Below are 24,190 nucleotides of genomic sequence, written 5' to 3'. Positions count from 1 at the left end.
AAGCAGGAGAATCACTTGAACCTGGGAGGCAGAGGTTGCAGTGAGCCGAGATCGCACCACTGCACTCCAACCTGGGCTACAGAGTGAGACTCTGTCTCAAAATAAATAAAAAATAAAAATAAAAATGAAAAACAGCTGGGCGTGATGGCTCACGCCTGTAGTCTCAGCACTTTGGGAGGCCGGGAAGGCAGATCACGAAGTCAGGATATCAAGACCATTCTGACTAACACGGTGAAACCCTGTCTCTACTAAAAATACAAAAAATCAGCCGGGTGTGGTGGCGGGCACCTGTAGTCCCAGCGACTGGGAGGCTGAGGCAGGAGAATGGCCTGAACCCGGGAGGCAGAGCTTGCAGTGAGCCGAGATCATGCCACTGCACTCCAGCCTGGGTGGCAGAGGGAGACTCTGTCTCAAAAAAAAAAAAAAAAAAAAAAAAAGTATACCTTGAATTTGCTCCTTATTTCCACCTCCGCTGGTCTTACCCCAGGCCAAACCACTGTCTTCCACCTGAACTCCTGTAATTCCTGTTCTATTTGCTTTACACTTGGCCCCTTCAATCCATTCTCCCTCCCCAGCCAAAGAGATCTTCTCAAAACCTAATTAGGTCAGGCATGGTGGGTGGCTCACACCTATAATCTCAGCACAGCACTTTGGGAGGTCGAGGCAGGTGAATCACTTGAGTCCAGGAGTTTGAGACTAGCCTGGGCAACACAGGGAGATGCCATGTCCTTTTATCTAAAAAAAAAAAAAAAAAGTTTTTAATTTTTTGTTTTGTTTTATCTTGCTCTTTTTCTTTCTGTTTTTGTTGTTTGTTTTTTCTTTTTGTTTTTTTTTGTTGTTGTTTTTTTGAGACAGAGTCTCACTCTCTCACCAGACTAGAGTGCAGTGGCGCAATCTCGGCTCACTGCAACCTCTGCCTCCCGGGTTCAAGTGATTCTCCTGCCTCAGCCTCCCAAGAAGCTGAGACTACAGGGGCGCCACACTACACCCAGCTAATTTTTGTATTTTTAGTGGAGACGGGGTTTCACGATGTTGGCCAGAATGGTCTCCATCTCTTGACCTTGTGATCCGCCTGCCTCAGCCTCCCAAAGTCCTGAGATTACAGGTGTGAGCCACCATGCCCGGCCTCTTTGTTTCTATTTTGTTGTTGTTGTTGTTCTGTATTTTGCTCTTAGCAGAATCTGGGACACTTCATCTGGACAAAAATTAAAAATCAAGCCAGGTGTGGTGGCATGGACCTGTAGTCCCAACTACTAAGGAGGCTGAGGTGGGAGAATCGCTTGAGCCCAGGAGTTCGAGGCTGCAGCAAGCCATGATCACACCACTGCACTGCAGCCTGGGCGACAGAGTGAGACCCTGTAACAGCAACAACAAAACATAAACCCCTGCTCAAACCCTTTACTGACTCCCCATCATATTTAGGAGCCTTGCTTTTCCTGGCCCCTTCATTACCTCTTCTGTAATCTCATCTCATCCCATTCTCCTTCCTACCTTCCAAGTTCCAATCACACTGACTGCTTTTCAATTCCTCAAACATGGCAAGTTCTTTCCTGCCTCAGGACCTTTGCTCTTGCTATTGTACTTCCTGAAATGTTCTTCTCCCAGGTCTTTGGATAATTGGCTTGGCTAAGTCTCAGCAATAATGTCACCTTCTTTATCCTTTATCATCTTACCTAAGTTGCCTCCCAACTTTGATCAAAGCCTGTTCCTCTTGTTCTTTTTAAATTTGTCACTAACATAGTAATAACAATTATTGTTTTTAGGTTTTCACTATTCATTTATGACAAGTATTCCACATTCAATATGCTCTCCAGTCAACAGTTATTTGAGGCCAGGCACAGTGGCTCATGCCTGTAATCCCAACATTTTGGGAGGCCGAGAGGAAGCATATAAGAGCCCGGATGCTGGTAGGTATGGGAAGACAGAAGATAACTCACTGCATAACCAACACCTGGCGGGGCTCCTGGTACTTGGTGGACTTGTGTTTTAAGACATGAGATGGCAGCCAAGAAATAAACAAAAAATAATTATGTGCTTTCTCTGCTCATATGCGGTATGGTGGCAACAGGTGTGGCCTCAACATGCAGAATAATGCTAGTGAGTTTGTGGACGTGTATGAAATGCTGCACCAGCAACTGCATCATCAGCATCAAAGACTACACTTCCAGCCAGATAAATGTGGCTGAGGTTGATAAAGTCACGAGCAGGTTTAATGGCCAGTTTAAAACCTATGCTTTCAGTGGGGCCATTTGAAGGATGGGCAAGTGAGATGATCTATTCTCCGATCGTCCAATGCTGATGGCATTGTTTCAAATAACTTTTTTGAGACACTGTGCCCGGCCCTTCCTCTGTCTTCCCATACCTACCAGCATGCAGGTTCACTGGAGGCAGACCTAGTAAGTTTGGTTTGTTTTTTTTTTTTTAGATGGATTCTTGCTCTGTTGCCCAGGCTGGAGTGCAGTGGCATGATCTTGGCTCACTGCAACCTCCACCTCCCGGGTTCAAGCAATTCTCCTGCCTCAGCCTCTCAAGTAGCTGGGACTACAGGCGCATGCCACCGTGCCCGGCTAATTTTTGTATTTTTAGTAGAGACGGGGTTTTACCATTTTGGCCAGGCTGGTCTCGAACTCCTGACCTCAAGTGATCCGCCTGCCTCAGCCTCCCAAAGTGCTGGTATTACAGGCATGAGCCACCGCGCCTGGCTAGTAAGTTTCTTTTTGTTCATTTGTTTGTTTTTTTGTGACAGATTTTGGCTCTTGTTGCCCAGGCTGTAGTATAATGGTGTGATCTTGGCTCCCTGCAACCTCTATCTCTGGAGTTCAAGCGATTCTCCTGCCTCAGCCCCCCGAGTAGCTGAGATTACAGGCATGCGCCACCACGCCTGGCTAATTTTGTATTTTTAGTAAAGACGGGGTTTCACCATGTTGGTCAGCCTGGTCTCAAACTCCCGACCTCAGGGGATCCACCCGCCTCAGCCTTCCAAAGTGCTGGGATTACAGGCGTGAGACACTGTGCCCTGCCCAGTAAGTTTCTTATCCATCATTTTGTCAGCGGTGTCTAGCTCAGCGCCTGCCAGGTAGCACATGACCAATGAAGAGTGGCTGTACTAACTTACAGGAGGTGAGTGAGTGGTGCAGCCAACAATCTGGGCAGAAAGGACTCGAATTCCAAGTGACCTTACAAACTAGAGACCTTATCAAAAACAGAGAATGGAAAAATATCACCTAGGGAAAGACTGAGTGTTTGATATTATGGCTCAAAAACCAATTATGGGCTCAATTCTACAGCTAGATTAGGCTTCTTATATGGTATTTGTAAAGGGCTATAAAAAAACATCTACAGGAAGCACGTTCACATCAATTACCTCATTTAATCCTCATACCAACCTAGGCAGTGGATAGGGCAGACGAAATTGTCTTAAGTTTACATACTAGGAAACCTAAGTGTAGTTTGGTTATATGATTTCCCCAAGGTCACTGAACAAGGCAGAGGCAGGGCAGGGACCCTGTGCCTTTTCTCGCCAAGGCTGCATGAGGTGTATAACTAATTTATTCTAGGATCAAATAAATATTCAAACTTAAACCTTCACATCCTGCAATACAGACACATCCCTCTTTTTTTTTTTTTTTTTTTTGAGAAGGAGTCTAGCTCTGTCGCCCAGGCTGGAGTGCAGTGGCGCAATCTCGGCTCACTGCAAGCTCCGCCTCCCGGGTTCACGCCATTCTCCTGCCTCAGCCTCTCCGAGTAGCTGGGACTACAGGCACCCGCCACCACGCCCGGCTAATTTTGTTGTATTTTTAGTAGAGACGGGGTTTCACTGTGGTCTCGATCTCCTGACCTCGTGATCCGCCCGCCTCGGCCTCCCAAAGTGCTGGGATTACAAGCGTGAGCCACCACGCCCGGCCTACATCCCTCTTTTCTAAGGCACACATTCCTGGAGACAACACCTGGGACCCATTGAAGACCCTGAGCCTTTTCTTGTGCCCCAGGCCCCACCTCAGAGAGAGACCAAGCTGTTTGAAACAGGGAACAAGCCCAGCCGCAGTAGCTCACACCTATAATCCCAGCACTTTGGGAGGCTGACACGGGGCAGGGGGAGGTGGGGATCACCTGAGGTCAGGCATTTGAGACCAGCCTGGCCAACGAGGAGAAACCCCGTCTCTACTAAAAACACAAAAATTAGCCGGGCGTGGTGGTGGGTGCCTGTAATCCCAGCTACTCGGGAGGCTGAGGCAGGAGAAATGCTAGAACCTGGGAGGTGGAGGTTGCAGTGAGCCAAGACTGTGCCTTTGCACTCCAGCCTGGGCAACAAGAGGGAAACTCCATCTCAAAAAAAAAAAAAAACAAAACAAAACTTTTTGTAGTATACATACAGAGAAACGCACTTAAGTGTGCAGGTTAATGAAATATCACAAAGTGAATATGCCTGTGTGCCTAGCACCCATATCAAGACATCACACATGGCCAGCTCTTCAGAAGACCCCTGTGCCTTTGCTTAGTCACTATGCCCCCAGAGGGTGACAGTATCCCAAATTCCAACAGTTTTGTTTGCCTCTTTTCTTTAAAAACAAAACAAAACAAAACAAATTTGCTGTCATCCACTTCCTGTTTGAACCCTTTTTCTTTTTCTTTTCATTTTACCTGTCCCTCCCATTCAACCTCTTTTCTACTTTATATAACTACTGATGGATTTTTGTCCTTTTTACTTATTTCTCCCTCAAAGACTAAGTGTGTCCATGAGGGTCTAGGTTAAATTCCCTTATTGAAAAAAGCTTCCTTTCTTTTCTTTTTTTTTTTCTCTCTCTCTCTCTCTCTTCTTTCTCCTTTCTTTCTTGACAAGGTCTTGTTCTGTCTCCCAGCCTGCTAGGCTGACGCGATCTTGGCTTACTGCAACCTCCACCTCCCGAGTTCAAATGATCCTCCTACCTCAGCCTCCCCAGTAGGTGGAACTATAGGCATGCACCACGATGACTGGCTAATTTTTTTTTTTTTCTTTTTGAGATGGAGTTTTGCTCTTGTTGCCCAGGCTGAAGTGCAATGGTGCGATCTCGGCTCACTGAGACCTCCACCTCCGGGGTTCAAGTGATTCTCCTGCTTCAGCCTCCCGAGTAGTTGGGAGGCACCTGCCGCCACGCATAGCTAGTTTTGTATTTTTAGTAGAGATGGGGTTTCACTATGTTGGCCAGGCTGGCCTTGAACTCCTGACCTCAGGTGATCTGCCTGCCTTGGCCTCCCAAAGTGCTGGGATTATAGGCGTGAGCCACCGCGGCCGGCTAATTTTGTATTTTATATAGACACGGAGTTTCACCGTTACCCAGACTGGGCTTAGACTTCTGGGCTCAAGCCATCCACCCACCTCAGCCTTCCAAAGTGCTGGATTACATGTCTGCGCCATAGTGCCCAACCCAAAAGTCCCATTTCTATACCCTGGCATTGGAGCCTTCTGTGTTTTGCCTGTAACCTATGTTTTCCACTTGACTTATCTGATGGTTAATTATACGTATCAACCTGTCTGGGCTAAGAGATGCCCAGATAGCTGGTAAAACATTATTTCTGGGTTTGACTGGGACGGTGTTTGCAGAAGAGATAAGCATTTAAATCAGTAGACAGAAAAGTTCTGCTTTCACCCACGTGAGCAGGCATCATCCAATCCACTGTGGGTCCAGACAGAACAAAAAGGCAGGGCGAAGGCACATTTGCACCCACTTCTGGAGCAGAGCCATTCATCTTCTCCTGCCCTTGAACATCACAGCTCCAGGTATTCAGGTCTTCAGACTCAGGGTGAAGGACACCACCAGCTTTCCAGGTTCCCCAGCTTGCAGATGGCATACGGTGGGACTTCTTGGCCTTTAGAATCACGTGAGCTAACTCCTGCAATAAATCCCCTCTTTCATATCCCCCTTTTTTTTTTTTTGAGACGGAGTCTCACTCTGTCGCCCAGGCTGGAGTGAAGTGGTGTGATCTCGGCTTACTGCAACTCCGCCTCCCGGGTTCAGGCCATTCTCCTGCCTCAGCCTCCCAAGTAGCTGGGACTACATGCACCTGCAACCATGCCCGGCTAATTTTTTGTAATTTTAGTAGAGACAGGGTTTCACCACGTTAGCCAGGACGGTCTCGATCTCCTGACCTTGTGATCCGCCCGCCTCGGCCTCCCAAAGTGCTAGGATTACAGGCGTGAGCCACCACGCCCAGCCATATCCTCTTATATATCCCTCTATATATCCTGTTGGTTCTGTTTCTCTGGAGAACCTTGACTAATTCAGTTTCCAATTCTCCAGGACCCTGGGGGTTAATCCTGAGTTCTTTCCCTTCAAATTTCACCTCTCATCAGCGGGCAGCCCCTGTTGGTTTGGTGGAACAAGTGAAGTCATTGAGTACTAACTGAGTACTTCAGTACTAACCGAACTGAGTACTTACTGTGTGGTAGGCACCACATGAGGAGCTGGCATACAGAATTAAATAAACCAAGACCTCTGCCCTGGATGCACTGACAATTAGTGAGGGAGAGAAACAGATAAACAACTCATTTCCATACATTTCATTCTAAATGCTGTGCTGCATGGAGGGAGTATACTTGTACCAGCCTAGGCACTTGGGGTGGTTCCAGGAGAGGCCAAGGTGGGACTTTCTGAGCAAGAATGATCCAGAGGACATTAAGGAGATCCAGGCAGTAGAAATGTGATGGCCTTGAGGAGCTTTTGCAGGGAAAACAGAAGTGGACATAGCCACACTCTCCTTGTCCCCAACACCTTTTTTGAAGGGAGCAGGAGGAAGAAGAATCTGAGAAGAAAGAAAAAAATACAGTCAGAGAAGTAGAAGAACCAGTAGGAAATGCAGTCACAAAGTCAAAAGAAGAAAGATTATCCTGAGAGAACATAGCGGTGCCAAATGCCTCCAGAAAATTCAGTAAGATGCATATGTAAAAGATTCCCTGGATTGTGCAATTTTGAGGGCATGGCTAATTTACCTGGGCAGTTTCAGAGGAATACAAAAATGCAGCCCAGATTGCCTGGGGGTAAAGGGAGGAAGGAAGTGAGGAGGAGGAAACAAATACTGTAAGTGGCTTTTTTGAGAAGCTGAGCTGAGAAGGGGAGATGATTGCGGGAACTGGGAGGATGTATACTTTCCAAAGACAAGGGTGGTAGGGCCAAGCGTGGTGACTCATGTCTGCAATCCCAGCACTTTGGGAGGCTGAGGCAGGAGGGTCACTTGAGCCCAGGAGTTCGAGACCAGCCTGGGCAACATACCCATCTTAAGAAAAAATAAAGAAAGGGAGGTCAGCATTGAAATATGGAGGACACCCAAAGGAGGGGTCTTCAGTACTCGAGGCTGGGAAGAGAGGTCCCTCATGGGAAAGTGGGGTTATGGATAAGGGGAGGTGGGGGATGAGGAAAGGCCCCTCTCGTGACCAGTTGCCAAAAATCAGGAAGCAAGGTTATTTGCTGGGAGTAGGGGAGACTGGTTAGGTAAGGAATTTGGGGTCATTCGAGGGTAAGAGGTTACTTCCATTGGCTAGGCTTCAGATCTGCCGGGGCTGCAGAGTGAACTGGGGTGGAGGAGGCAGAAGCAAACCATGCTTCTTTGAGCCCCTTGGGCATAGATCCATGCCCACCAGTGTACTTTTGTGTCAGACAGATTCCAGAACTAACATTCTGAGTTCAGGGTGTGTGCATTTAAATGCTCTCTTTTTTCAAGGGGTAGGGAGTTGCATGGGAGACAAGGTCTAACTCTGTTGCCCAGGCTGGAGTGGCACTTAATGCCACTAAGTTGTACACTTAAAAGTGGTTAAAAAGGTAAATTTTGGCTGGGTGTGGTGGCTCACACCTGTAATCCCAGCACTTTGGGAGGCCAAGGCAGGTGGATCACCTGAGGTCAGGAGTTCGAGAACAGCCTAACCCACATGGTGAAACCCGGTCTCTACTAAAAATACAAAAATTAGCCAGGTGTGGTGGCACATGCCTGTAATCCCAGCTACTCAGGAGGCTGAGGCAGGAGAATCGCCTGAACCCAGGAGGCAGAAGTTGTAGTGAGCCAAGATCATGCCATTGCACTCTAGCCTGGGCAACAAGAGCAACTCTGTCTCAAAAAAAAAAAAAAAGTCAATTTTGTTATACATATATTTTATCACAATGAAAAAAGGAATGAAATATTGAAGCATGCTACAATGTAGTTGAACCTTGAAAACGTGGTAAGTGAAAGAAGCCAGTCACAAAAGACCACATATTATTATATACTTCATATAATTCCATTTATACTAAATGTTCAGGATAGTCAAATCCATAGAAAGAGAGTGAAGATTAGTGGTTGCCAGGGGCTGGGGGAAGAGGAGAAATAGGAAATGACTGCTAATAGATATGGAGTTTCTTTTAGGAGTGATAAAAATGTTCTAAAATTAGTGGTAATTGTTGTACAGCTTTGTGAACATACTGAAAACTACCAAATTGTATACTTTACAATTGTTTGCTTTTTTTGTTTGTTTTTGACACTGAGTCTTGCTCTATTGCCCAGGTTGGTGTGCAGTGGTGCGATTTCAGCTCACTGCAACCTCTGCCTCCCAGGTTCAAGCGATTTTCCTGCCTCAGCCTCCCAAGTAGCCGGGACTACATGTGTTTGTCACCATGCCCGGCTAATTTTTGTAGTTTTAGCAGAGACAGGGTTTCACTATGTTGATCAAGTTGGTCTCCAACTCCTGACCTCAAGCGATCCACCTGCGTCAGCCTCTCAGAGTGCTAGGATTGTAGGTGTGAGCCACCAGATGTGGCCACAATTGTTTACTTTAAATGATATATTCTAAAATGTATACCTTAAAATGGAATATTGTGGGTACATGAATTATATTTCAAAAAAAAGAAAGCAAGCCTGGGGGTGGAGTGGGGAGAAGGCTACATGGTATACATGCTATACAGTGCCTATCTCACAGATCATTCAGCCATTCCCTGATCGATGGATGTTTAGGTTGTTTTCAGGTTTTTTGTTTTTGTTTTGCTACTTGAAACAATGCTTCAATGCACATCATTGAACATGCACACACACACACACAGACACACACACACACACACGTCATTTCAGGCAGGTCTTGGTCCTGCCATGCCGCCCTAGATCTGTTATGTCTTAGTATGAGACAGATGTAGAAAGTGTGAATTCTGCTGACATCAAGAGATGGTGCAGGCTAGGAGTGGTGGCTCACTCCTATAATCCCAGCACTTTGGGAGGCCAGCACAGGTGGATCACTTGAGGCCAGGAGTTTGAGACCAGCCTGGCCAACATGGTGAAACCCTGTCTCTACTAAAAATACAGAATTAGTGGGGGGTGGTGGCAAACATCTCTAATCCCAGCTATTTGGGAGGCTGAGGCAGGAGAATTGCTTGAGCCAAGATTGCACCACTGCACTCCAGCCTGGGCAACAGAGCAAGACTCTATCTCAAAATAAATAAATAAATAAATAAATAAATAAATAAATAAATAAATAAAAAATAAATAAATAAATAAATAAATAAATAAATAAATAAATAAATAAATAAAATGGCTTTTACAGATGAACATTTGCCATCAATTTGATGATAGTAAAGACTAACTTTGAACCCCAAGTAAGCAAAATCTTATTTTCCCCACCCCCCAGATTCTATTATTTTCATTAGTAGACCTGTATTATAAAAATATTATGCTCAATATGGCCGGGCGTGGTGGCTCACGCCTGTAATCCCAGTACTTTGGGAGGCCAAGGCAGATGGATCACGAGGTCAGGAGTTCAATACCAGCCTGGCCAAGATGGTGAAACCCCATCTCTACTAAAAATACAAAAAATTAGCCGGGCGTGGTGGCAGGCGCCTGTAATCCCAGCTACTCGGGAGGCTGAGGCAGGAGAACCGCTTGAACTCAGAGAGCGGAGATTGCCATGAGCCAAGATCGCGCCATTGCACTCCAGCCTGGGCGACAGAGTGAGACTCCGTCTCAAAAAACAAAACAACAACAACAAAAAGATGCTCAATCATTATTATACTTTGAATTTCATCAATAAGAAATCTGTGGAAATTTGTTTTCTATCATTATATAAGCACTGACACTTTTTTTTTTTTTGAGACGGAGTTTTGCTCTTGTTGCCCAGGCTGGAGTGCGATGGCGCAATCTCAGCTCTCTGCAACCTCCACCTCCCAGGTTCAAGTGATTCTCCTGCCTCAGCCTCCCAAGTAGCTGGGACTACAGGCATGTGCCACCACATCCAGCTAATTTTGTATTTTTAGTAGAGACGCGGTTCACCATGTTGGTCAGGCTGGTCTCGAACTACTGACCTGAAGTGATCCACCCATCTCAGCCTCCCAAAGTGCTGGGATTACAGGCGTGAGCCACTGCACCTGGCCCCTATCATTATATAAGTACTGTACCTATATAATGTCATCAATTTTACCTCTTGGCCCACAAAACCTAAAACATTTATTATCTAGCGCTTTCCAGAAAAAGTTTGCCCCAGGTCTAGACTCCAGAGAGATGTTGAAAATAACATTGAAAAGTACTGTATGAAGATGGAATAGCCCCAAGCTACAATTACCTCTCAAAAATAACACAGCCTGGAAATGACTGAAATTTCAATCAAATTAACCAGGTCATGAAACGTTCTTGATATATTCTGCTGATTTAGTTTAGAGAAGTTAAGGGAGGAGGAAAAAAACGCCTTGTTTGTATGAGCTGTAATAGAAAGGAAGATAAATGGAAAATAAAAAGAAAAGGAACTGAAGAGGAAAAATTTGATGTATTTTTTTAATTGATGATAATGGTAAAAATAATTACATAAAAAAAGACATCGAATACCTACATATTCATGCACTGAATAAGCACTTTATATACATTTAATCCTTGTAAGACCTTGAAAGACAGAAGTCAGAGCTATCTGCTGATACCAAAGCCGGTTTGTCAGCAGTAAAATCTCCAAAAAAAAAGAAGAAAAAGAAGCCGAGATTAGAGATTAAGGGCCTTGAATGCTACACTTGGAAAGGTTTATTCTTTCTTTATTTTAGCTATTAAACTTTTATTTATTTATTTATTTATTTATTTATTTATTTATTTATTTATTGAGACAGAGTTCACTCTTGTTGCCCAGGCTGGGGTGCAATGGCACGATCTCGGCTCACGGCAACCTCCGCCTCCTGGGTTCAAGCGCTTCTCCTGCCTCAACCTCCCGAGTAGCTGGGATTACAGGCATGTGCCACCATGCCCAGCTACTTTTGTATTTTTAGTAGAGACAGGGTTTCTCCATGTTGGTCAGGCTGCTCTCGAACTTCCGACCTCAGGTGATCCGCCCGCCTCAGCCTCCCAAAGTGCTGGGATTACAGACGTGAGCCACCGTGCCCGGCCTAAACTTTTATTTAATTAATTAATTTATTTATTCAGAGATGGGGTCTCTCCATGTTGCCTAGTGTGGTCTCAAACTCCTGGCAAAGGCGATTCTCCTGCCTTGGTCTCCCAAAATGCTGGGATTACAGGTGTGAATCACTGTGCCTGGTCTCCAATTATCGTTTTGACTGGGAGGCCCTGAAGGATTTTCAGAAAAGGTTTGAGATTATCAGTTCTGTGGTCTGGGATGATAACAAGGATAGTTTTGGGAGATTAGTCTTGAGTCCAACAGGCCAGAGAGAAACTTTTTCGATGGTTAACAGTCCAAGAAAGAGCCAGTGAGGGTCAGTACCTGTGTTGGATGAGAAGAGAATTTCAGAAATACTTCCCAGCTTGACCATAGGTGACAGAGTGGACATGTAGGCTGTGGGGCAAGGACTCAAAGACCAGTTCAAAGTTTCTGGTAGCAAAATGAGAGAACTCAGATAAGAAACCAGTTTATGGGAGAAAATAATGCGTCAATAGTGGAGATTATTTGCAATTCCTGGAGAATATTCAGGGCAGGTTGTTGAAGGGACAATTGGAAATGTGTCTACAAGTTCAGAAAGATGTCTGTCTTGTCTAGGGAGAGAGGTTCGGGAACCACGAGGAGATGGCTGACCTTCAGAGGGGGTTAGAGAAGGAGAGGGCAGGGGAGAAGGAGATATGAGGGAAAACTAACATTTCTAGACTGGAGTCTGAGAAACTCACATCACTGAGAGGGAAGGCGGGTGTATGGGTAGTTAGCGAGAAACAGTGGTATTATCACAAGAATAGAGTTTCAAGTGAGAAGTCAATGGACTGTTACAGAGCCATCAAAGAAGAAAAAGACTGTAAAGGTGTAATTGGTTTTGGCAATTAGAAGGTCACAGATGACATCTGATAAAACAGGGAGGGACAGTGCCTGAGGCGTGGCGGCGGGGGAGGTTGGGGAGAGGAAGGCAGGCAGGATGGCTGGGGAGACTGGGACTATGGAAGGTTTTTCAGGATAGAGAAGAATCGTAAATGCCTAGAGAGGGAGAGGGAGACACTGAAGATTCCACAGTTCATGGAATAACTATGGGGAGGGGATAGACTTAAAAGCTCAGGGGGTCTTGACCCTGGAACTTCCCTTCCCTTCTAATCAGGAGACTCCACATTCCTTGCTAAGCAAACACATCGTATTAAAAAAAAAAAAGGTTGGCTGGAATACGCTCTATGCTCTCAGTGGTGTAGAATGATGGTTACGGGGCAATGCCTGAGTTTTTCTCTGGGTGCTGGTCACAGCATCTTTGTTGTTGTTTTTTTGTTTGTTTGTTTGTTTTGTTTTTGAGACGGAGTCTCGCTCTGTCGCCCAGGCTGGAGTGCGGTGGCGCGATGTCGGCTCACTGCAAGCTCCGCCTCCCGGGTTCACGCCATTCTCCTGCCTCAGCCTCCCGAGTAGCTGGGACTACAGGCGCCCGCCACCACGCCCGGCAAATTTTTTTGTATTTTTAGTAGAGACGGGGTTTCACCGTGTTAGCCAGGATGGTGTCAATCTCCTGACCTCGTGATCCGCCCGCCTCGGTCTCCCAAAGTGCTGGGATTACAGGCTTGAGCCACCGCGCCCGGCCGCATCTTTGTTTTTTATTCTCTCCATCTTCAGTGGGGATCAAAACATTCGACATTCCAGTGTATGTTGAATTTTGCAATCCAACACTTTCTTTTCCCTACTTACTGAATCCCAGTAGGAGTTGTGAACTTCAAATATCTGAGACAGGTCTCAGTCAATTTAGAAGGTTCATTTTGCCAAGGTTAAGGATGCGCGCCCGTGACTCATAAAACCAAGCTTAGCTGGACCTGGTGGTGTGTTCCTGTCATCCCAGCTTTAGGGGGCCAAGGTTGGGGAATTCCTTGAGCCTGGAAGGTTGATGCTGCAGCCTTGATTGTGCCATTGCACTCCAGCCTGGGTGACAGAGTGAGACCTTGTCTCTAAAAAATTAAATATAAGCAAATAAAAATGCAGTTATTAGATAAATGGGAAGACACATTATTGTCAAGACACAGACCACACTTGCCTATTTCATAAAATTCCTTTAGTTGCTGCTCCCCCAACTGCATTGGTATGTGTGATGTCACTTTCTAAAACTGTGTAAAACACGTAAATAATTGTGATTATAAAATCAATTTCTCCATGTGAGGTCAGACACCGTCTACAATTCTGTTTCTCAAGAGTTGCCCGGGGGCCGGGCGCGGTGGCTCACGCTTGTAATCCCAGCACTTTGGGAGGCCGAGGCGGGCGGATCACGAGGTCAGGAGATCGAGACCACGGTGAAACCCCGTCTCTACTAAAAATACAAAAAATTAGCCGGGCGTGGTGGCGGGCGCCTGTAGTCCCAGCTACTCGGAGAGGCTGAGGCAGGAGAATGGCGTGAACCCGGGAGGCGGAGCTTGCAGTGAGCCGAGATTGCGCCACTGCACTCCAGCCTGGGCGACAGAGCGAGACTTCGTCTCAATCAAAAAAAAAAAAAAAAAAAAAAAAAAAAAAGAGTTGCCCGGGAACTAGTACATTATCATTCAGTTAGTAGAACAACCATGACAATGGTTTCAAGATGGAAGGTGTTAAGAAAGTACTAATTGGCCGGGCGCGGTGGCTCACGCTTGTAATCCCAGCACTTTGGGAGGCCGAGGCGGGCGGATCACAAGGTCAGGAGATCGAGACCACGGTGAAACCCCGTCTCTACTAAAAATACAAAAAAAAATTAGCCGGGCGTGGTGGCGGGCGCCTGTAGTCCCAGCTACTCGGAGAGGCTGAGGCAGGAGAATGGCGTGAATGACCGAGATCTGCACTGAACCCACCTGGCGACAGACGAGACGGTCTCAAAAAAAGAAAGTACTAATTATTAGAACATTTAAAAAAATGTATTCAGATTTCAGCAGTGGCTCAATACGTGTGGTCCCCAGACCAGTAGCATCAGCATCACCTGGGAATTTGCCAGAAATGCAGATTCTGGAGCCTCACGCCAGACCTCCAGCCTTAGCAGCTCTGGGGGTGGGGCCCAGCCATCTGCATCTTAATGAAGTCCTCAAAGTGAGGCTGCCCAGCTCTAAGACCGAGGGCCAGGGATTTACACTTGGCCTTTCTGCTTAGCGGTCCAAGAACCTCACCCGGGGGCATCACCTGGGGACAATTTAGAAGTGCAGACTTTCGGGCTGCACCCCAGAGCCACTGAATGTGAACCTGCCCCTAGCCTAACACGACTCCCAGGGAATTCAAGTCTGAAAAGCCTTGGTCTGTATTACCATCTCTGCATGAGGTAAGGAGGGCTTCTTCTCCAGTTAAGTTAAAAAACGTGGCTACCTAAGTGGAGAAGCAGTGAAATTGTTTTAAAACATCCAACCCACTGAGCCCAATGCACCACAAACTGCCTGATTATCATGCTCGAGCAATGACAGGGCTCGGTGGCAGGCGGGGTAAAAAGAGGGGACCTGGACCAGGACACTCAGGGACCAGCGCTCTGCTTGCCAGGTGGGTCCCCAGGAGCAGGTGTGACTGGTGGGAAGGGTCGCGAAGGGGGGCGATCTTTCTGCACAGGGGAGGGAAATGAAAGGAACGGGAAGGGGACGGCTGGGTGCGAGGCCCGGGATGTTCCGGGGAGCGCTGCCGGGTGCCAGGGGGCAGCCCCTCCCCGGGGAGAGGCCCGAGGGCAGGGGTCGGGGGCGGGGAGGGAGGTGGGCCCCAGACCGGCGCGGGGGCGGGCGGCTCCGCTGCACCCCGCCCCCGGCCCGCCCCTCCGCGGCGCCATTTTGCAGGCGGCTGTCGCGGGGACCGGAGGCGGCGGCGGCAGCAGGCACTGCGGCGCCGAGGCGCGGCGGCAGGACGGGAACCACGCGAGCTGCAGCCAGGTGAGAACCGGGCCGCCGCGCCCCCTGCCCGGCCTGCGGGCCGCACCTGCCGGCGGGGCCGCGAGGTGCCCGCCGCGCCCACGAGGCCGGCCTGGCACGGCCCCCGCGCGCTGTCACCCACTGGCTCCGCGGCGCGGCCTGCGCGCCCCCACCCCGACCCGTCTCCCAGGACCCCGCGCCCGCGGGCCACCCTGGCCCCGGGGCCCAAGATGCCTGGCGGCCCTCAGCTCCTGCCTCTCTGCCGGCCGGGCCGGGCCCCCGGGGTACCCACCCCTGCCCGCCGCGGGAGCCACAGCGCGCTCGGGCCCTCAGGCCGCGCAGCGGGGAGGCAAACGGGGCGCCCCCAGAGCCCCACTGGCTGCCGCCGCCTCCTCCTGGGCTCTGCGCCCGCGCGTCCCGGGGTCGCTTCCCTCGCCCCTCCCCAGGTGGTGCACACGGGCATCGTCTCGCCTCCTGGAATTCAGGGGCATCAGGAGGGGCGGCAAGAGGGTGCCTTTTACATTCTTGCTTTCTTGCCTTCTACAAAGACTGCGTGAAGTAATTTTAGAAGCAGCTTCTCCGACCCCGGGGCCTTTCTGGCCTGTTCCCCGGGGGTCGCGAGTTCCCCTCCTTGCCACCTTTCGGGGGAAAAAAAATGACATTTCGAGTGTGACTACTTTAAGGCGCAGGATTTTCTCCTTCGTTTGGTCCTAGATGCCCCCCCTTGGATGGGTGGCTGATAGGATGTCGGCCTGCTGGCTGGGGGTTTAAGCGTGACTGATGGGAAATTATCGATTGTCAGGGCAAAGGGTAAATGAGGGCAACTGCAGGTGGAAGAAAGTCACCCATAAGGGCTTTCTGGGTCTGCAGCGTTTGTAGTAGGTGCTACTTCTATTCTTGCAGTGCTGGGAGACGGGCGGGGGGAGATGCAGTCCCTGCTGACAACTGGGTCATCTGCGCGCAGAGAAGGCCCCGGGATGTGCGAGGACATGGGACCGGGAGTCCGGAGGCAGTCTGGTTTGAGCTGTCACTAATTGGCCATGTGACCTCCCTCAGCCGGCTTCGTCCTCTCTGAAGCAAAAGGCTGGAATTGGGGTGGCTGGAGCATTTTTATTTTATGTTTTTGTATTTGAATGCTGTTGGGTTTGGGCCTCACCATTTCTGGTTGTCTACACCTGCTTTTTTCACCGTTGCAGGTGACGTTGCCTGCCTCCCCTGAAGGTGTTTGAACCTGGTGAGATTTATAAAGGGCCCTTTCAGCCCCCAAAATCAGAATTCTTTTTTTTTTTTTTTTTTTGAGACGGAGTCTCGCTCTTTCACCCAGGCTGGAGTGCAGTGGCGCGATCTCGGCTCACTGCAGGCTCCGCCCCCCGGGGTTCACGCCATTCTCCTGCCTCAGCCTCCCGCGTAGCTGGGACTACAGGCGCCTGCCACCTCGCCCGGCTAATTTTTTGTATTTTTAGTAGAGACGGGGTTTCACCGTGTTAGCCAGGATGGTCTCGATCTCCTGACCTCGTGATCCGCCCGCCTCGGCCTCCCAAAGTGCTGGGATTACAGGCGTGAGCCACCGCGCCCGGCCTCCAAAATCAGAATTCTGTGCTGGGTTATGGTTGGTTCTATCAGGGTCACTTATGAACGTATTACTACTGTTCTCTTTTCATTCATCCCCAATTTAATAGCTTTTGGGCACCGGTGGGTGTGCCCAGTGTAAGCGCTCATGGCACACCTGCTAGTTAAAGGGAGGCAGCAGGTGTGTCCAGCCTGTTCCATGTGACATCCTGAGCATGAGGTATCTGCTTTCTAGGCTATTTCCTTTGCCAAAATGGCAACCAGCTTCTTTCTTTTAATACCAAGGCATTTCTCTTTTGGTTTCTTTGCTTAGAGTGGAGGGTGATTTTTTAAGACAGTAGGTATTTCAGGAACTTTTTTTTTTTTTTTTTTTTTGAGTCAGAGTCTGGCTCTGTCCCCCAGGCTGGAGTGCAGTGGCACCATCTCGGCTCACTGCAAGCTCCGCCTCCCGGGTTCACGCCATTCTCCTGCCTCAGCCTCCCGAATAGCTGGGACTACAGGCGCCCGCCACCACGCCCTGCTAATTTTTTTGTATTTTTAGTAGAGACAGGGTTTCACTATGTTGGCCAGGATGGTCTCGAACTCCTGACCTCGTGATCCGCCCACCTCAGCCTCCCAAAGTGCTAGGATTACAGGCTTGAGCCACCGCGCCCAGCCAGGAACTTTTTATGTTGACAGTTTTTTTAGATGGTTGTCTGGCAGTTGTATTCTCTGTGGCATGGTCAGTTAAGTCAATTAAGTTTAAACATCTGTTGACATGTTTAAAAAATGCCTATTGAAGTACCTGGGCCGGATGTTGTGGTTCACACCTGTAATCCCAGCACTTTGGGAGGCTGAGGTGGGAGGATTGTTTGAGGCCAGGAGTTCAAGACCAGCCTAGGCAACATAGCAAGACTCCTGTTTCTATAAAAAAAAAAAAATAGCTGAGTGTGGCGGCCAGCTTAAAAAAAACCAGTACCTGGCTAGAAAAATGTAGATGGTTTTGCTAGGTTTCATGCCATACTTTCTATCTCATTGATGGAGCAAACTCTAGTCTATGTAGCATTGCAGAAGTGAGTCATATGTCCCGAGGCAGGCAAGCACATGTAGCCACCCATTGAGCAGTCTGTCCATCTGTGTCTGCCCATCCATCCATCCACTTGGGGACCAGGTTCTGTTGAACAGATCGTTGTTGACTAAACTGTGTCTTTTGCCCTCACAGAGCCTAGGGTCTAGTTTGTGGGGTGTTTGAAATCCCGAATTGGCTATTGTTGTCCTCTTCAGTGTCTCTAAAGACAAACCAGGGATCTTTTTGGAGACCTATTTTCTGGTACCACTGGTAGCTTGAGGAATTTTCCCATTTTGGTTAAGGTAATTAAAAGCAGTAGGCCGGGGCCGGGTATGGTGGCTCATGCCTGTAATCCCAGCACTTTGGGAGGATGAGGTGGGCAGGTCGCTTGAGCTTAGGAGTTCGAGACCAGCCTGGCCACCATGGTTAAACCTCGTCTCTACTAAAAGTACAAAAATTAGCCAGGCGTGGTGGCGCATGCCTGTATTTCCGGCTACGCAGGGGGCTGAGCCAGGAGAATCGCTTGAACCTGGGAGGTGGAGTTTGCAGTGAGTCGAGATCGTGCCACTGCACTCCAGCCTGGGTGACAGAGTGAGACTGTCTCCTAAAAAAAAAAAAAAAGGTCAACAGTAATAATTTGAAATTATATGGTGCTTTGTACATGTAAATTGAAACTTTTTAAAAACGTATTTATATTTAATCCTCTTAGGCTTTTTAAATTTAAACATCTTACAGTCCTTCCTGACGTGTTTCCTGGCCTTGCCCATAAAACTCTCACACACCAGTCTGTTGGTTCCCAGTGCCCAGTAACCTCATTAATTCATTTTCATGCCCTGCTATTCCTCCAGTTGTTCTCTGGGCTTGCCTTTATTCTTTCTGTAGGGAACCATCCTCCTCCAGGTTAAGCTGTGCGTTGCAGCCTCTAGGTTGAAACGAGCCCTTTGTGCGATATGCTGTTCTTCCCATTTTCTCTCTGGCTTTGCTATTTTGAACCTGTTATTTTGTCACAGGTTCTAGGTTCTTGGCTGTCCTGTAATTGAGGTCTGCTTTCAGCTTGCACCTTTCATAGGCCTTTCATACATTTATTACATTTGAATGCCTGATCTGTGCTGGGTAATATTCTTGGTGCTTGGGATGCTGCAGGGAGATTCCCAGCCCACATGGAGCCCACACTGTAGGGAGGTGGACAATGAGAGCTGGCGCTGTGAAGAGGAATCTGACAAGGCTCGGGGGATTAAGTGTGGGGATGGGAGTTGATATTTTTGGAAGGGTAGACAGGGAGGAAGGTATATTAGTCTGCTAACACTGCCATAACAAAAATAGCACAGTGTGGGTGGCTTAAACAACGGAAATTTATTTCTCATAATTCTGGAGTCTGGGAAGTCCAAGGTCAAGGTTCTGGCCTCTTTAGTTTCTGGTGAGGGCTTTCTTCCTGGCTTGTAGGTGGCCATCCTCTTGATGAGTCCTCACATGGCCTTTTCTCGGTGCCATTTATCTCTTTCTGTTCAAGCACTGTTGGTCACGCCTGTAATCCCAGCACTTTGGGAGGCTGAGGCAGGAGGATCACTTGAGACCAATCTAGGCAACATGGTAAGACTCTGTTTCTACAAAAAAAGAATAAAAATAAAAAATAAAAAATTCACTGGACGTGGGGTAGTGCCTGTAGTCCCAGCTACTCAGGAGGCTGAGGTGGGAGGATTGCTTGAGCCCAAGAGGTTGAGGCTGCAGTGAGCCATGATTGTGCCACTGCACACCAGCCTGGGTGACAAAGCTACTTTGTTTAAAAAAAATAAAGTTTTCCTATTGGATCAGGGCCCCATCCTTAAGAACTCTTTTAAACTCGGTTACCTCCTAAAGGCTCTATCTCTAAATACAGCCACATTGTGGGGGTAGGGCTTCAACACAGTGAATTGTTTCAGTGGTGGTGGGGGATACGGTTGAATTCATAGCAGAGGGGTTGAGTCATCTTTGACTAAAGATGTGAAGGGAGTGAGGCATGTGGAGATCTGGGAGAAAGATCATTCTGAGGGGAGGAAACAGCAGATGCAAAGGCCCCGAGGCAGGAGGAGGGGAGAATTTGGTCTTGAGGTCAGAGAAACCATGGGGGTCAGATCATGTAAGGCCATGTGGACCACTGTAAGGCTGGTAGATTTTACCTCGAGGGTGGTAGAAGCCACTGGAGGGTTTTGGAGTAAAGAAGGGAGGTGGACTGATCTAGCTTTTAGCAAGCACACTCTAGGCATTGCTGTGTGAGACAGACTGAAGGCAGGACAGCAAGGAGACCAGCCAGACGGCTAGTGCAGGGCTGAGGGGAGACTAGTGGGATTTCAAGGTGAGGTTGAGATTTGCTGATGAACCAGAAAGAAAACTGAGGAGGACTCCGAAGTTCTGGTCTTAGCACCTAGAAAGAAAGTGGCCATTAACTGAGATGCTGGAGGAGCTGGTTTAGGCCATGTTAAGTTGTGATGCCAACCCAGCATACCCAAATGCAGCAGAAAAGCAAGGGTGTAGATTTTTGGGGGAGGTCATCCTCAATGGAAATATAAATCTTGGGAGCTTCTCATTGTCCTTTGTCCCAATTTTCGACTTTGACCTCAGGTGACCTCAGCCAAGTCCGTGACCTCAGATCTAGGCGTCTCTAAGGCCCTCTGTGGAAATTCCATCCTTAAAGGAGAGTGGTTTTCTCTGGTCAGTGATCAGGAAAATCTTCACTCATGAGTTTTTTTTTTTTTTTTTTTTTTTTTTTTGAGACGGAATCTTGCTCTGTCGCCTAGGCTGGAGTGCAGTTGTGTGATCTCGGCTCACTGCAACTTCTGCCTCCCGGGTTCAAGCGATTCTCCTGCCTCAGCCTCCCAAGTAGCTGGGATTATGGGTGCATACCACTGTACCTGGCTAATTTTTGTATTTTTAGTAGAGATGGAGTTTCACCATGTTGGCCAGGCTGGTCTTGAACTCCTGACCTCGTGATCCGCCCACCTCGGCCTCCCAAAGTGCTGGGATCACAGGCTTGAGCCACCGCGCCTGGCCCACTCATGAGTTTTGCCCACTCATGAGTTTTGCTCAAAGCAGCTGATGGCTCAGGCTTCCTTCCCAAAGGCATCATCTCATTGAGCACCTGGTGGAGGTCATCCATCTATGTGTGTAACTCTTACAGAGTTGAATCCCTCTATCATCTAAGTTGAATGGAAGTGCAGTTTGATAAGGTGCACTTCTCTGTTGGACCCTCTCCAGGCAATAGAAGGGACCCTAGAAAGACAAGAGAGCCCCATGTGATAGGGCCAAGGAAACAGTGATGGTGCCCATAGGTATCGATTATGTATTGGGCACTTGAGGTTATTATTGCTAGTCCTAGCAACTGGCAGGCAAGGTGGCTTCTGGTCCTCCTTCATTTATTGATGAAGTCTTGGGTAACTTCTGTAAGTTAATTCCTGAGTCTTGAATTCTGTTCCATTAAACACTGTAGAACACTATTCCCAGCTCTCATCTGAAACTCAGGGTTTCTAAGTTCTCGTTAGTATAGAAGAGGGCGGAGGAGCCAGTGTCAATTGAGTGCCAGGGAGCTCTGCCCAGCACTCCTGTGTTCTTTCACGTCGATCAGTCTCTGCAGCCCTGTGGGCTGGGCATTAATGCTTTTCATCCTACAGCTGAGGACGCTGAGGTGTGGCAGGAGGGCAGCTCCTTGCCTAGGGTCTTAGCGCTGCCAAGTAGAGTAAGGATTTGACCCTAGGCCGGTCAGTTGCCAAGCTCGAAGTTAGACTCTAATCATGCTGTGTTCCAGGATGACTTTTGGGGACTTGGGATAGAAAGTAGGGTTAGGCTACAGAAGGTGGGAATGAAATTCCAGATCGAGGGATCAGTGTGAGCAAAGGGTGGAGTGGGAGAGGCATGTGACTGGGAGAGGGTAACTGAGTTAGGATAGTTGGAAGGATGCTGAGGATGTGATGGGGGTCAGGTGGAGAGGTCCTTTGATACTGTATTATGGGGCTTGAATCTTTGGAAAGACACGGGGAGATTCCCAGAAGGGGAGTGACTTGTTCAGATGTGCATTTTAGAAAATTTTGGGGTGGAGTAAAGGGTGCACTGGGAGGAGGCTGAGGCTGAATGGGAGCAGGACCGTCTCCTCTCGCTCCTGCCTTGTTTGCCTGTGGTTCATTCCTGGCTACAGTGTTTGCCTTTATGCACCCTAGCTTGGATTCTTTCTGTCAATACCCTTGTTTGTTCCTGTAGGAATCTTCTACCCACCACCTCAACGCTCACACATTTTTTTCCCCCACTGGCTTTCCTTTGTTCAAGTGACTATATACATACCCCCAGATCCATTTAATTAAATTTGAATAAGCTTTTTCATTCTGGACCATCATTTCATCTCAGAGTTCTTGGCTTTGTGACTCTGAGGGTCTTCTCCACCCTGCTTCAGACCAAAAGCACTGCTGTGTCCTCAGTCTTCATGGAGGAAACACAATTTCTTTCTTTCTCCCTTCCCTCCCCTTCCGTTCCCTTCCCTCCCCTCCCCTTCCCTTCCCTCCCCTCCCCTCCCCTCCCCTTCCCTCCTTTTTTCTTTACTTTCTTTCGAGTTTTGCTCTTGTTGCCCAGGCTACAGTGCAATGGTGCGATCTTGGCTCACCGCAACCTCCACCTCCTGGGTTCAAGCGATTCTCCTGCCTCAGCCTCCTGAGTAGTTGGGATTACGGTCACCGCAACTGCGCCTGGCTAATTTTTGTATTTTCATATTTTTTTTTTTGGGACGGAATCTTGCTCTGTCGCCCAGGCTGGAGTGCAGTGGCACGATATCGGCTCACTGAAACCTCTGCCTCGTGGGTTCAAGCGATTCTTCTGCCTCAGCCTCCTGAGTAGCTACGCCTGGCTAATTTTCATATTTTTAGTAGAGACGGGGGTTTCACCATATTGTTCAGGCTGGTCTCAAACTCCTGACCTCGTGATCCACCTGCCTCAGCCTCCCAAAGTGCTGAGATTACAGGTGTGAGCCACCGCACCTGGCCAACACAATTTCTTAGACATTCTACTTTAGATGAGATTTCAGCCTCAAATTTGGTTTGGCTTTATTGACTCCTCTCCAGGGCTGGCTAAAATCATTTCCTGTCTCCAAAGGCAAATCACCTAGCTGGGGGCTAACTACAACACCTTCCTTGTCAAACATGGCTCTCATTCTGAAGATCTAGGGTGGGCCCCGAAAATGTGCATTTCTCACAAGTTCTCAGGTGACAGGGATGTTGCTGGTGGAGGCATCACCAGCATCTGGTTTTGTAAATAAGGTTTAATTGCAACACAGCCAAGCTCATTCAAGAGACCATGTAACTCTGGCCCTTTATAGACCCTTTACAGAAAAAGTTTGGTGATCCTGCTTCACAGTAAGGTATATGTGGTCAGTGCTGAGAATTTTCTGTTGAATTCATGTATCTATATTTTTTGAGACAGGGTCTCACTCTGTCACCCAGGCTGGAGTGTAGTGGTGAGATCTCTGCTCACTTGCAGCTTCTGCCTCCCAGGCTCAAGAGATCCTCCCGCTTCAGCCTCTTGAGTAGCTGGGACTACAGGCATGCACCACTACACCCAACTAATTGTTGTATTTTTTGTAGAGACAGGGTTTCACTATGTTCTTAGAGATGGGGGGTCTCCTGTGTTGGCCAGGATGGTCTCGAACTCTTGAGCTCAAGCCTCCTAAAGTTCTGGGATTACAGCCATGAGCCACTGTTCCCAGGCCAAGTTCATATATTTCTTATCAAGAGCTTTTTTGATATTTATATTTATAGACATTGCTTCACAAAGTTTTCCACAGATGCATGATATGGGGGAATGTATGCATATTTAAAAGTGTTTGGAATATAACAAGCATGACACTTCTTTTAAGTCTCTTCTGTTTATCTAAAATTAATGTGAATTTCTCATTCTGTTTCAGAAACATCAGTGCTTGTTTTAATATAAAACATTTTTCTTCCATATTCTTTGAGTAAAGTTGGTGCTACTAGATACGTTGTTTTTGATCTTGACCTGCTTGAGAAACACGTACAGGTTGAGTATCCCTTCTCCGTAGTGCTTATGACTAGAAAGTGTTTTGGATTTTGGGTTTCTTTTTTTCTTTTGTTTTTTTTTTTTTTTTTTTTTTTTTTGGATTTTGGCATATTTGCACTATACTTACCAGTTGAACATTCCTAATTTGTTAATCTGAAATTCAGAATGCTTCAGTGAGCATTTTCTTTTTTTTTTTTTTTTGAGACGGAGTCTCGCTTTGTCGCCCAGGCTGGAGTGTAGTGGTGCGATCTCAGCTCACTGCAAGCTCCACCTCCCAGGTTCATGCCATTCTCTTGCCTCAGCTTCCCTAGGAGCTGGGACTGTAGGCACCCG

At 47.9% G+C, this 24,190-nt stretch overlaps 1 protein-coding gene and 1 pseudogene across 4 annotated transcripts in view; both read left to right on the top strand.

Annotated features, from left to right (window-relative positions):
• The first annotated feature begins 2,081 nt into the window (after positions 1–2,081).
• LOC116460981 (small ribosomal subunit protein eS21-like) lies at positions 2,082–2,318 on the top strand (annotated as a pseudogene).
• A 12,782-nt stretch (positions 2,319–15,100) lies between these two features.
• SLC23A2 (solute carrier family 23 member 2) overlaps positions 15,101–24,190 on the top strand; it is a 152,227-nt gene continuing 143,137 nt past the window's right edge. For 2 of the 4 annotated variants that reach the window (XM_058432694.1, XM_058432692.1), the window contains exon 1: positions 15,141–15,231. The gene's annotated coding sequence lies outside the window, so the exon portion shown is untranslated. Of the gene's footprint in view, positions 15,232–24,190 lie in introns of all 4 variants that reach the window. The other 2 variants (XM_058432693.1, XM_032142776.2) reach the window with 2 other exon arrangements.

Source organism: Hylobates moloch, unplaced genomic scaffold (assembly GCF_009828535.3).
Source record: "Hylobates moloch isolate HMO894 unplaced genomic scaffold, HMol_V3 SCAFFOLD_21, whole genome shotgun sequence".
In the NCBI taxonomy this organism is placed as follows: Eukaryota; Metazoa; Chordata; class Mammalia; order Primates; family Hylobatidae; genus Hylobates; species Hylobates moloch.
Note: the sequence above shows the minus strand (reverse complement) of the source record. Positions and strands in the feature narration are given on the sequence as shown.